Consider the following 13,129-nt stretch of genomic DNA (forward strand, 5'->3'; position numbering starts at 1 on the left):
GTCATTCAGTGTAAGACCTGAGGTAGACGAACGGTTCACTGTCAGTGGTTCCATACGTCAATCCCATCCTGAAGGAGCTAATGAAAGCCTGAATTCAATATTCAAGTGGGCTCTTCCTCTTCAGCCCATTGATTCCTATGAAGATAGGAAACTTGTATTTCTCATTCACAAATTCATCTTTGTTTATGCTGCTAACTCTCAATTTGGTCCTACTTCTAATTCATTTTGTTACTAAAAAAGGAGGAGGAAACTTAGTACCAAATGCTTAGCAATCCTTGGTAGAGCTTATTTATGATTTCGTGCTGAACCTGGTAAACGAACAAATGGGGGTCTTTCCGGAAATGTTAAACAAAAGTTTTTCCCTTGCATCTTGGTCACTTTTACTTTTTTGTTATTTTGTAATCTTCAGGGTATGATACCTTATAGCTTCACAGTTACAAGTCATTTTCTCATTACTTTAGGTCTTGAGATCATTATTGCATAGATAAGGTGCCTATCTTGACACGGTACTTCCAGAATGAGATAAGAAAAGCAAAGAAGGGGCTATTGTTGATACTTGTTTGATTCGAAACTAGTGAGTAGTGGTTTTCTTTTTCTTTTTTCCCTTGGTTAACAACCAAGCAAAACTCTCTATATTTATTCACTACAACACGTGAGTTTTTGCTTTTACGGCCCACCGGCCAACTATTCCTTTGAACTATCCTTACTAATTTATAAAAAAAAATAAAATAAAAAATAATTATATTTCAACCTTAATAAAGATGGTTTATATTAAAACAAAAGGCAAACAAGCAACAAGCTGCATCGCTAGTCGTTTTTGAATTAAGCTTGATATTCTGACTAAGTATAGGCCGATCACACCAACATAGCCCACATCTCTTCCTCGCGCTCCTTGTAAATTTCTTGTTAAATAAAAACGCACTGCGTAATATCATATGGGTTTTCATTTTTCAATAAATCTATCCATTATTTGGAATTTAAACATGTTTCACACAACTTTGTAGCGAAAAAGTTAAAAAAAAATTCAAGGACATTAACTTGTAACCTGATTTACTTCTCTTCATTTACATTTTACACCCTAGTAATTCTTTACAAAAGAATCAAAGTTTACAACATTGTAAACAAATGAATTCAATTTCAACATTTTTTTTTTCAACTGTTGAGTCTTTCAACCAACTAAAACCTCAGTTTGCCCATCTGCAGCCATCATCCAATCTATCAAACCAACACCATCCACCTGCTCCAAGTCCTTATGCGTACGGATCGAGTCACAACACCGGTAACACATGAACAACGGTGGTACCACCTCACCATCCGCGATCCCACTGCACCGCGTATGCTGCCAAACCTCACAAAGATCACACGCCACCATCCGCTCACCGTCATCATCCCGGGCCCCACATTTACAATGCACAACCCAATTATTCTCACCACCTTCATAGTTAAGGTGACTAGTGGTCAACAAGTCAACCCCGAACCCACGAACCCGAATCTCCGACCCTGACTCAAGTGCCCCGAATATCACCTCGTCATCATCAACACCTTCTAGTTCCACAATCTCTCTAACTTTTAACTTCTCCATCACACAATAAGTGTCCCACATCGCCTTCTCCGTGGCGGTTTTCAGCTCCCCAAGGGTGGCGTGTAGCGGCACCACCACCACCTCACCGCTCGACTCGGATGTCGCTAACGGTATCACCCGACACATGAACCGCAAAAACTCGCCATCGTTGTCGTTTAACTGCCACAGTTTTGTGAAGTGTTTGCTGTCCAAAACCGTCCTAACCGCAAACCCGACCGTTTCATTACCCGATTCATTAAAACATGCTGATACAAGTAGTCCACATCTTTGTATATATCACTCCGACCCATCAAGTTGACTCGGTCAACAGAGTCAACTTGGTGGTTTGACTCATTGTCTTGGTTGACCTCTTGAAGTGAATACTCTAAAACACCCGTTTTAGGATTAGCGGCCCGACGAACCACGTATTCCCCAAGGATCACATTATTCATGGATTTCAACACGTAATCAATCAAACCCGTGTCACCGATATGTAAGTGGGCCGTATCACGAACCTCCTGCCAGCTCATATTATTATTATTATTATTATTATTATTATTATTATTATTATTATTATTATTATGTTCTTTTAAAGCATTCACAACTACATTAGCAACATCCTGTAACCTCCTCACGTGCCATCTGCTATCCAATTTAGCAGCCAAATTAGAAAACTTTCTACACCTCGCTTGCTTCTCTTTCTTGTTGGTCAAAGTCAACAGCGGGTTGTTGTTCATTTGTAGGGATTGAAACTTGAGATTTAACATGAACTTGAACAGATCTCGGATTGTGATCAAGTGGGTGTCACTTAAGTCTCTGTATTTAGAGACAAGTTTCTTGATTGACCGATTGTTAACGATTGCGTCGAGTTCTAACGAGCTTAATAGTTGAAGCGTGTGCGCGTATTGGTCTTTTGTGACACCAAAGCTCCCATGGCAAGACCTATAATCCCATCTTCCAAACCATGTGTGCCCGTATGATACCCCATATAGAACCCGAAGATCCATCATTCTCTTCTTTGATGTATCCACAATGCTTATTTCCCTTCAATAATTACAACAAATGTTAAGACATATTTATTTCCCTTAAAAAATTTCAAGATTTTAGTGTCAGTGTTTTGAAATTTTGATATCAAATTTCAAGGCTTAATGGATGACCTGCAGTGAAGGGTGGTGCAGATTCGGTCCCAAAGGTCCATAACTTCTCTGCCATAGACGAAACTGGACCCACCTTCGATTCCATTAATACAGAGAAGGTGACCGAACCCGTTGCAGTGGATAAGACCGTGCAACACGTGAGTTTGAAGATCAAGAACGCCATCGTCGATTGGTTTGTTCCATCCTTTGTCAATGGGGATGATGAAATGGTACTTCCTTGTTGATACAAAATGGTGACTCCATCCTGTAACAAGTACAAAATCTAGATTAATTAAACCCTAACCGAATCACCAAAACCCTATTTGGATGATATACCCAGCTAAGAATTATGACTTGAGACCTAGAGCAAACAATTCCTAAATTCTCATATTAATCATTTAATCAAATAACCGAAACCCAGATGAGAAATTGCAATTCAAAACCAGTATTTAAGCCACAAAATAAATAATTACCGGAGCATCGGCAGTGATCACAGAGCGGCTGAATCGAGTTCTTGACACACTCTTCAATGGTATACAACGGCAGCACGAAGCCTCTGTTTTCATGAAACAAGAATGTGCACCAAATGGGCATCCCATCAACACTATTATCCTCAATCTGACAACGCTCCTCAAGAAAGACCCGAACATTGTCCCGAAACGGACCCGGCTGGAGAAAGCTCTGTAACCAGTAATACTTGCCTGCTGACGTCGCCTTCCGTTTCTTACAGTGACTACTACTCACTCCGTTCATCTTCAATTGTGATTGAATCCAGCTTGCTTGGACTTTGAATGTTTGTTGTACGGGTACTTTGCCGCCCGAAATTGGGGAGTGTGATCGGACAGTTGAGGTGAGAGGGTTTAATATTGGCCGTTGGATGGGATTTGTGTTTGCTTCACTCTCATGATTTATTTTCATATAAAATAATTAATTTATAAATAAATCCATTGTTTATTTAACAGCCGTGAAAATAATAGACAAAACTAGTAGTATAGAGGTAGGGTAGGCAACATTCGCGGGTCATACGGGACTTCCTCTGAAGTCATCCGCGGAATATTCCCATCACCCACATAACTTAAGTCGGAGGAAGACTAGAGAACAATTCCAAATACTATCTGCGGGTTACGTAGGACTTCCTCAGAAGTCATCCGCAAGACGTTACCCTGACGCGCGAGATGACAGAAGAGTGACGTCAGCAAATCATTTGTAACTAACTTTTATTCTAGAAGATTTACGTGAAGATTCTTTATTGGAAAACACGTGAGGTGACAATCTATCAGGAGAAGACATCTGATAAGGTTGTTATAACCTTGCACATGGCCAGTTGTCCTGTTCTATCGTATGCGGACACGTGTCCGGGTTGTTACAAAAAGTATCTTCTAGAAAAGGACAATTGTACCAATAATATTCCCCTTAACCACCGGCTATAAATACACTATCTATCATCATGAGGTATTCATTCACACTTCACATATTACATCAATCACTTAAAGTACTTTCTCTCTCTAGAACTGTACTTATTCTCACGCCGGAGGGTGGTTACGGGAAGACCCTCACTTTTGTCCTTCCCGTAACGAGCTCACGGTATTCTGTTTTGCAGGTTTCCATCACCGGACTTGTGGAGCTTTCACTCATATATACCGTCGTGCTATTTGTTATTATATCCATACCATGTGGAATCATCAGACTAGCCTATCCAGGTTTAGATCCGTGTTTCTTCATTGGCGCCATCCGTGTTTTTCCTAGAACTTCACAGTTTTTCGATTGTTTAGGTGGTATGATTCAATCTATTTAAGGTCCGATGGAAACTCCGGCGATAACCAGACGTTCTGCTGGAATTTCGGCACCTATGGGCCCGACTCCTGGAGATTTTGGATGTGTGACGGCGGAGACTCGTCGGACTCATCAGGAGCCATATCTGGGAATTCTCTTTGGCGAGGTCTCATCGTCAGAATCTCATATCTGAGGGGATTCAGTCTCGAGAAGAATGGTTGCAGTTGTAACAAAAGGAGGTTATAGCTGAGTAAGAGCGCATGTTGTGTGAGGAAAGAATCTGTGCCAGTACCTAACATATGATGATGCTTCGTCCAGGTCTCCATCTCTTCCTTCAACAGTTCATCGGAGTCAGATGCGGGAGAGTGTCAAGACTACAGGGTATTCTGAGGAGGAAATGGAGGTGAGAAGTCGTGACAGAGGTCGTCCAGTTATGCGGAGATCTTCCCGCGCGAACTGAGTATGATCAGAGTCATACTTCCAGAAGTCAACGAGATCCTACATACCGTCGTAATGAGGATAAGTATTTTAGTGATGACAGTCAAGTTCATGGTAGGGAAAGGAGCAGTCGCCCGTGTGCGATGGTCAGACACACTGAGTACTGTAGTGATGCGGAAGAAGACTATACAAAGCCTTATCATCCTGCAGCGTTCGTGGAGAAATCAAAGTTCGTCCCACGCATTGCTACATCTATGTTTCCTTTTAACGCAAAAATTCCTACCAACTTGGGGAAGTATAACGGTATGACGGATCCAAACGATCATCTGCTTAATTTCACTGCAGTGGTGGGGTTAATGGTTGGACTCTTCCTTAATGGTGTCATATGCTTGCTTTAACATTGACTGGAGCCGCCCGCGAGTGGTTCGAAAAGTTACCAGACGGACAGATTCACAATTGGAATGATTTGGTGGCCAAATTTTCACAGCATTTTAGTCAACAGAAAAAGCACACGCGTGATCCATATGAGATTTTAGATGTCATTAGGCGGGATAGTGAATCTGTTGAAGATTTTATTACTCATTTTTATGAGGAAATTCTGAACATTGGCGGAATCAGCGAAGATATACTGCGCAGAGCTTTCGGCAAGAATGTGTGGAGCAGTGCTTTAGTTCGTTGTTGAACTGAAAAAGATAGAATGCCCAAAACTTGGGACGAGATCATGTCAGCAACTAAACTTTTGCTAGAACAGAGAAAACCTTAGGAATTGAAAGTCCTAAGAAAATAGCAAATGTGGAGTTCAAAAAGTCGCAGACGAACAGGCCGGTGCTAGGTTCAATCTGGTCGAGAATCCAATCGCCCGCAGAAACGTCAAAACAGTTGGATGCACGGTCTTTGATTTGAAACAAAAACAAAGATCACAACTGGGGCCAGGATGATAGGAGATGGACTACGTTAACAAAAACTCCTTCAGATATTTTGACTACAGAAAATGTGAATTTCAGAAAGCCGTAACCACTGCTGAAGAGAACGCATTTAAATCCTAATAAAAAGTGTTTGTTCCAAAATGACATAGGTCATCATACTAATGACCGTGTTAGTTTAAGAAATGAGATTGAACAAGCAATCAAGTCAGGAAAGCTAGAGCATCTGCTGAAGAATGTAAAGAAAGAGACCCGCAAGCCACCCACACAAGTCAATTCTGGTTCGCCTATAAAGCAGGTTAAGGATTTAAATGTCCACATGATCCAAGGAGGAAAACTCTGCGAATATAAGAGACAAGAAATTGATTATGAGGAATGGAAGAGCGAACTAGTGGTGTTCCCGCGGGTCAAAGGAGGTCCATGTATGAAGTACCCGCTGATTATCACAACATTATTTGGGTATTGCAGGTCCCAATATGTTTTCTTTGACACGGGGAGTAAATTTGACATTAAGTACGAACAATGTTTTGAGCACTTGGACGAAGAAGACAAGGCGAGGTTGAAACCTATTCACGCGCCGGTGTCTGGGTTTGGGTATGAAGTTATGCATCCAAAAGGGGTAATTTCTTTCCCGTTTACCCTCAGTGATGGCACCCATTCGTGGACTGAAGATGTAAAATTTTTGGTCTTGCCGGTCGAGTCAAAACATGATATAATTTCGGGAAGAGAGGCAATTGGTGATTTCAATGCTAATCCATCTACAGCGCATATGTGGTAGGAGTCCCAACCCGCACAGGCATAGCAATTATCTGTGTCAATAAACATTGCTTCACGACAGAAAGTTCAAAACCAAGTAAGATTCCAAAAAAATTGGAAAGAACTAAGCCGGAGAAATGGGCGATGAACCCAAAATTTCCAGAACAGACAATTAAAATTGGTCTCACTATTTCTTAAATAGTGAGGACATTTTTGAAGCAACTTTTAGTGAAGAACTTGGATGTTTTTGCCTAGCAACCCGCAGACATGACTGGTGTTCCAAGAAAAATTGCGGAACATAAGTTGCGGGTCAATCCAGCATTCACTCCAATTGTCAGAAGACGCGGAAGATGGGACCTGACCAGACAAAGGCCGTGAATGAGCAGGTTCAAGATTTATTGAACGCTGGGATCAATCGAGAAATTCAGTATCAAACATGGGTTGCAAATCCGGTTATCGTTCCAAAGTTGGAACATGGAGGATGTGTATTGATTTTAAATATTTAAAGAAGGCGTGCCCGAAGGATTGTTATCCTTTACCAGAAATTGATCTGAAAGTCGACACGATTACACCGTTTAAATTCAGGTGTTTTCTTGACGCGTACAAAGGATACCATCAGATTCGCATGGCAGCTAGGGATGAGGATAAAACCGCATTCCGCATAGACCAAGGAACATTTTGTTACAAAATGATGCCCTTGGGTTGAAAAATGCGGGTGCAACATACCAGCGGCTGATGTATGAGGCTTTCAAAGAACAAATTGGGCATAACTTGGAGGTTTGTCGGTCCCGAATAGCTTACTCAATAGATCACTCACTCACTGTCGTAACCTGCACATAAGTGTTGAAAAGAAGGTTCATGACTTACTATTTTAGGTAATAACAATAGAATATTAAAGGCGGAATCAATAATACTCTAAATGTTGCTTGACAGACAGAAATGTAACAAACACACAAAGTAACTCAAAAGATTTCCATATATATATATATTGCGAAAGATACAATGCAAATCAATTAGGGCTTCTAGTGGAATGTTTGGATTTATGGCAGCTTTCCGTACAGGATTGAGGCAGCCGTCGAATCACAATATTCTCGTTGTCATGTCCTAGTCAGGCGTGCCCTAAATTATTCCTTTTATAGACCTAACCTGACATCTGACATTCCCTTCTAGAAACCCTAATGATTGAAACGTATTCAAAACATATTACAAAAGATTCTAAGTGTAAACAGGTCTTCGAGCAAGCTTTGCAGCTTTTGTCTTTATCGAGCAGACCTGGTAACCATTAATTGTGTTGGGGAACTGTTCTCCGGGCAAACTTTACTTATAAATATTTTCCTTAGAAAATATCCATCTAGCAGACTTCAATCCTCCTGACCATATCAAACTTTGCTCGATATAGTCCTACGAGCAAACTTATTCTTCAGAGATCCCTTTGTTAACTTAACTTATTTGAACAAACATAAGTGTGCTGGTAACACTGTATCTTGCCCTAAGTTGAACCTTGCTCGGCAGAAGTCCTAAAGTAATTTCTTTATAAACTTCCTTCAAGCTTGCTGGGACCACTGTTTATTAAGAATAAACCTTGCTAGATCTTCCAAAAGACTTGGTTTAGTCAAGAGTTTGCTAGGAAACAAACATTGCTTGACTTGAAGAACAACCTTGCTATACAAAGTGAACCTAGCTCAGTTTAACACTTAAGAGGAATTCTAGAAGATAACCTTGCTGGGAAAGCAAAATACATTGCTAGATTACGTAAAAGCTTACTAGGATGCCTGAGTTTGCTCGGTTTCCATACTTAGCCATTTTCAGAGAGTTTGAGAAGATTCCAAACTTCCTTATGTTTTTTCCTCATCCCAGCAATCTCCCCTAGATTGAAACATCCTCAGCTGTACCAAAACACCTCTAAGGTAACATACACTTTACCAAAATACACATCAAATTTTCAAGAAAGTAAATTACATATCAAAATAAAAAGATTACAACTTATATTTCTGCCACAAGGGCATTACACATCAGATCTAATCTAAGTTGCATTTTCATCTTCTAGAGCTTGAGGCTTCCATCCTTCTATCCAATCTTACCGATGCGGCCGTTTCTTTAAATAAGAATAATTGTATGTGGTGAGGATGCTGAGAGGGCAGAGTCCATCTGATTATATCCTCTAGATCCTCCACATTAAAAAATTCAAGGTCAGTATCTTCCTTGATGATGCCCAAGGCTAGTACATCAGAGTTTCTAATAATGAAGGATTCATCATGATCTTCAAATACAATGTCAGTAATCCTTCCACTCCTTTGGACTTCGTGATTAGGCCTTGTCATCTGCCACCTCATGCTTAGACATTCTTTCATGTAAAAAACTTGATGTGCTGAAATTAGTTATAATATTATTAACTAAAATTACGCTAATCTAGAAATTAAGTAATAATTCTAGACTCTTAACTTAACTAAAACTACTAACCGACAAGTGAACCGGTTGACTCTAGTACAGCTAAGTAAGTCCGGATATCGAACTCATAAGACTCTTTAAATTACGTAAATTAACTGACTAGACTCAACTACAGACACGACTATTTATTTATTATTATTGAAGATGGGGTTTTATTTAAAAAATAAATTTAAACTAATTACGAAAAATAAGTAAAATAAACAAAAGACAATTTTAATTGATTTAAATAAGATGACGATGAAAAACCACCTAGGCTAGAATCCCCAAAGTTTCAGTTATCAATTAATCGGAAAATGCTTATTATGGAACCGGGATCATAAAATAGCCACTTAAAAGAAAATCCAAGTAGGACCCATGACCCTTCTCAAGAAGACACCTATTGATTTATATTAAGTTCTTAGAAACGCCGGTTTTAGTATTAGACATCCTTACGTTTATCAATTAATTATGAAAGAGTACCTTTATAGTGAAATCCTACCTTACAGCGCGGAAATCAAAGGTAATTTGACGAACTTAATTGACTCGCTAGACAATATTAATTAATCAAACCTAGACGGACTCCTTACGAAGAACTAAATCTAGCAATCTTAATCAACATAGATCTAGCAATAACCTATCACCTTACAGCTTTCTAGGTTAGCAGCACAATTATATTCGTTTGACTAATAATATTATTCCTATGATTTTATTCGAATTCAATCATAAACTAGTCAAAAACACACAGTAGATGACCTAACAAAATCCTATCATATGAAACAATCACCAAGAATTTTGTGGAATAATAAAACTAGAACAACCAAAACCAAGTACGCATACGCATCAATCAAATAAACCAAATAATTTACTGAATCATAAAACCATAACGAAAAGCAAATTTCAAATAAAATAAAACTTCAAACAATGGTTCATCACAAGCCTAGGCAGTCTAAGGGTTTAGCCAACAACCATACTCAAGAACAAAAGAAAATTAATTGGTTCAAATAATGAATTCATAAAGATAATAATAAATTCAAACCAATAATAATGATGTTTGGTTGAGTACGTGTTGAACCCGAACGCTCTTTCCTCGAACCAAGTGCTCTTCCCTCTCAAAACCCCTTTCTTGAGTTTAAAGTCTCTTTTTATTTTTCTTTCTGTGCGTTTCCTCCTTCTTGTCGTAGGGTTCTTTTTCTGTCGAACTCTCAATAATAAATATATATTTTCTAGTTGCCAACACCCCAGACCAGCCTTCAAAGTCAAAACAAAAGTCCCTAAATATTTTCTTCTTTTTAACCGACCTATGTTATATCTTGGCCCTTTAAATTGGGCCAATTATTCTCGATGCAAATCTACTCACAAAATTTGAACACCACAAATTAATTTCATCTTATTCTCTGTGAAAACTCACTCTGCCAACGTTTATAACATATGTTAATAATTTAAAATGCAAGATATAATAATTAACTCTTTACAATTTCACAAAATTAATGACGTTTTATATTAACACTATATATCTCATTTAAGCTCGTTTAATCATGTAACTTTTTTAAAAACTTATATATAAACCAACTTAGGAGTAAATATTAAATAATTACAAGCTCAAAAGCATTCAAAGTGTAAGAAATATTTATATAATAATATGTATATTTTGAACCATATCAGTTGGCCAGAGGATTGTGGTTTTTGGTCTTCTTTTTAAAAGAAGCTTCAGTAAGTTTAATGTCCAACAGTCTCCTCTGCCTCTTCTTCCTCTCAAACTTTGATTGCTCCAGCTTCCTCTTCTTACTCAACATTGTGAAACCCTTTCTTGCTTGATCTTTTAGGTGTTTAGAGAGTTCATTCTGTTGTCTCCTTGCAAAGCTCTATCTATCTTGATAGTCAAACAAACTCAGAGTAGCCACCTCAGCCAATTGTTCTCTTTTAAAATCCATAAAATCATCTTTGATTATTATATCCCTCAGCTCATCACTAGTCATAATGACTTTCATAGATTCAGTTCTTGCATCGAAGTATAACTGCTTAGGTAGGTCCACATCAGCTGGTGGCCATTTTTGTCTTTGATATGAAGCTCTAGTGGTTGGGATTGAGACACTTACAATGGAAGGCCTAGAAATGTGTTTCTTCTTGGTGATTGGCCTTCTCACATGCCCAGATTTTTCAAATAACTCAATAATTTTCCCCCTTAGCAACAAAATGAGTTCCAAATAGTTTTCTCATTACCTTACCAATGTTGTAATCATCCCCATATCTCCTCATTAGTTGGACCCATAGGAAAAGATTTTTGACCCCTAGGTCCACACTGGAATTCCAATAACTTCCTCTTCTAAGCTTCCAATTTTTCCCATTTAACCTTTTCAGAATAAAATAGTTCTTTTAGTTGACTTTTACCCAGGTTGTCAAACACTTCTCCAGCCATTCCCTTGCTAAGCATCAAGCCTTTGAGAGTCTTGATCTTATTCTCATCTTCCCATGGCTCAACTAGTTCAACTGGTTCCTCCTTCACAGTCACAAGAATAGGAGTTTGAGAAATCTTTGACTTTGATTTTTCTTTGTTGAATGCAACTTTCTCAGATTCATACATTGCCAATTTTTCTTTCTTGTTCATACTTTTAACCTTTTCACCTTGACCTCTTGCTTCCATCAACCTGTCAAACAAATTAATCTAATCATCTTCCCACTGCATCTTCTCCTTCTCAGCCAGAGTAATAATTCTTGGCTTTTTTGTGGCCTTTTCAAACTTTTCTTTCCTTGAAATTCTCTTGAAGTGTGTTTCAACTTGTTCCTTACTTAGACTGTCCACCACTTCAATTGATATATCCTGATCAATTAAATACTTGCACTTCCCCACATACTTGCTAAATAATCTTTCAAGTTTTTCTGTCTGATTAGTTGCCTTCTTTATCCTCTCCAATTCATCTCTTTTTACAACTTCAACTGTTGTAATGTAGGCACTTTCCAACTCTCCAAACTTCATATGGCTAAGTTGTTTCTCAGAATATCCATGTAATCTCAAATAAGCGAGGAACTTTTGGGTATCCTTGTTTTTCTTTTCCATCCTTTTCTTCACATCCCTTGCCTCTCCATCAATCAATTCCTGCAACTCCTCATCAGTCTTGGGAGCTAGAGTTTCAAATTTGTAGCTATGATTTATCAGTCACAAAATTTTTGGATCATTCCTTTGGGCCTTGTTCAACATATCTTGAATGTTCTCCCTATGCTCATTAGTCATTGTCACATCAGGGGAATCAACTGTATCATCATCATCATTTTCAGAAAGATCTTCAAGTGCCTTTATTCTTGGTTCATTCACTATGGGCTCTTGCTCAACATCAACAGTCTTGACTGTTTGAATTGGTATGGCTTGAATAGGAACATCCTTGATAGGACTCTTCTAATTCTTGGGGATAGGATCATCAATATTTTCACTTTTGTTTTCCCTCTGCCTCTTTCTCTGGTATTTCTTTCCATATATGACTTCATTTCCACGATCCCATTCTTTTGGACTCTTATCTAGATCAACCATAGCCATATGTTGCCATTTTTTACTCAAAATTTGAACCATAGATTCAGCAACATATTCATCTTGACTACTTGCCTTTCATCATTTTTCATTTTAGGTTCAGTGGTGGCTTGTTCTGGTGTTTTTGTTTGGGCTTGTTTGAAGTTGTAAGTGACCAGTGCCAAAGTGTTACCAACTTCTTCAATTTGTTTCAGTTTTATTAGCCCTTCAATTACTTCTTGTTCTAACTCCCCTCTTCATTCAAATTTTTATTCAGCTCAGCCGCTTCTAACAAAATTTTCTGTTGTTCAAGTTCTTGATTAGTCAATGATCTTGTGATCCTTTCTCTTTGAATCATCTCCTCTACAACATTATCATGCCTTTTGGCAGCATCTTCAGTACTTTTATCAACCATCAAAACCTCGTCACTAGATTTCATTTTGTTGGATTCCAAGGGTTGTAATTAAACTTCATTCTCAGCCACAGATTTACCCTTGATCATTCTTCTCTCCTCTTCATCAGATTCCCTCACCTTAGTCGGTTCATTGGGAAAATTATTTATTTGCTCAATTAGATCCTCCATCTCTTCATCCACAGTTTTGTTCACATCAACATA

General features: G+C 38.5%; 1 pseudogene; it reads right to left on the reverse strand.

Annotated features, from left to right (window-relative positions):
* Positions 1-937: 937 nt before the first annotated feature.
* LOC143612022 (PHD finger protein MALE MEIOCYTE DEATH 1 pseudogene) lies at positions 938-3,450 on the reverse strand (annotated as a pseudogene).
* Positions 3,451-13,129: the final 9,679 nt, after the last annotated feature.

The sequence above is a fragment of the Bidens hawaiensis genome, unplaced genomic scaffold, assembly GCF_021521415.1.
Source record: "Bidens hawaiensis isolate Kalapana, Puna unplaced genomic scaffold, B.hawaiensis_p1.1 tig00033042_1, whole genome shotgun sequence".
Taxonomy (NCBI): domain Eukaryota; kingdom Viridiplantae; phylum Streptophyta; class Magnoliopsida; order Asterales; family Asteraceae; genus Bidens; species Bidens hawaiensis.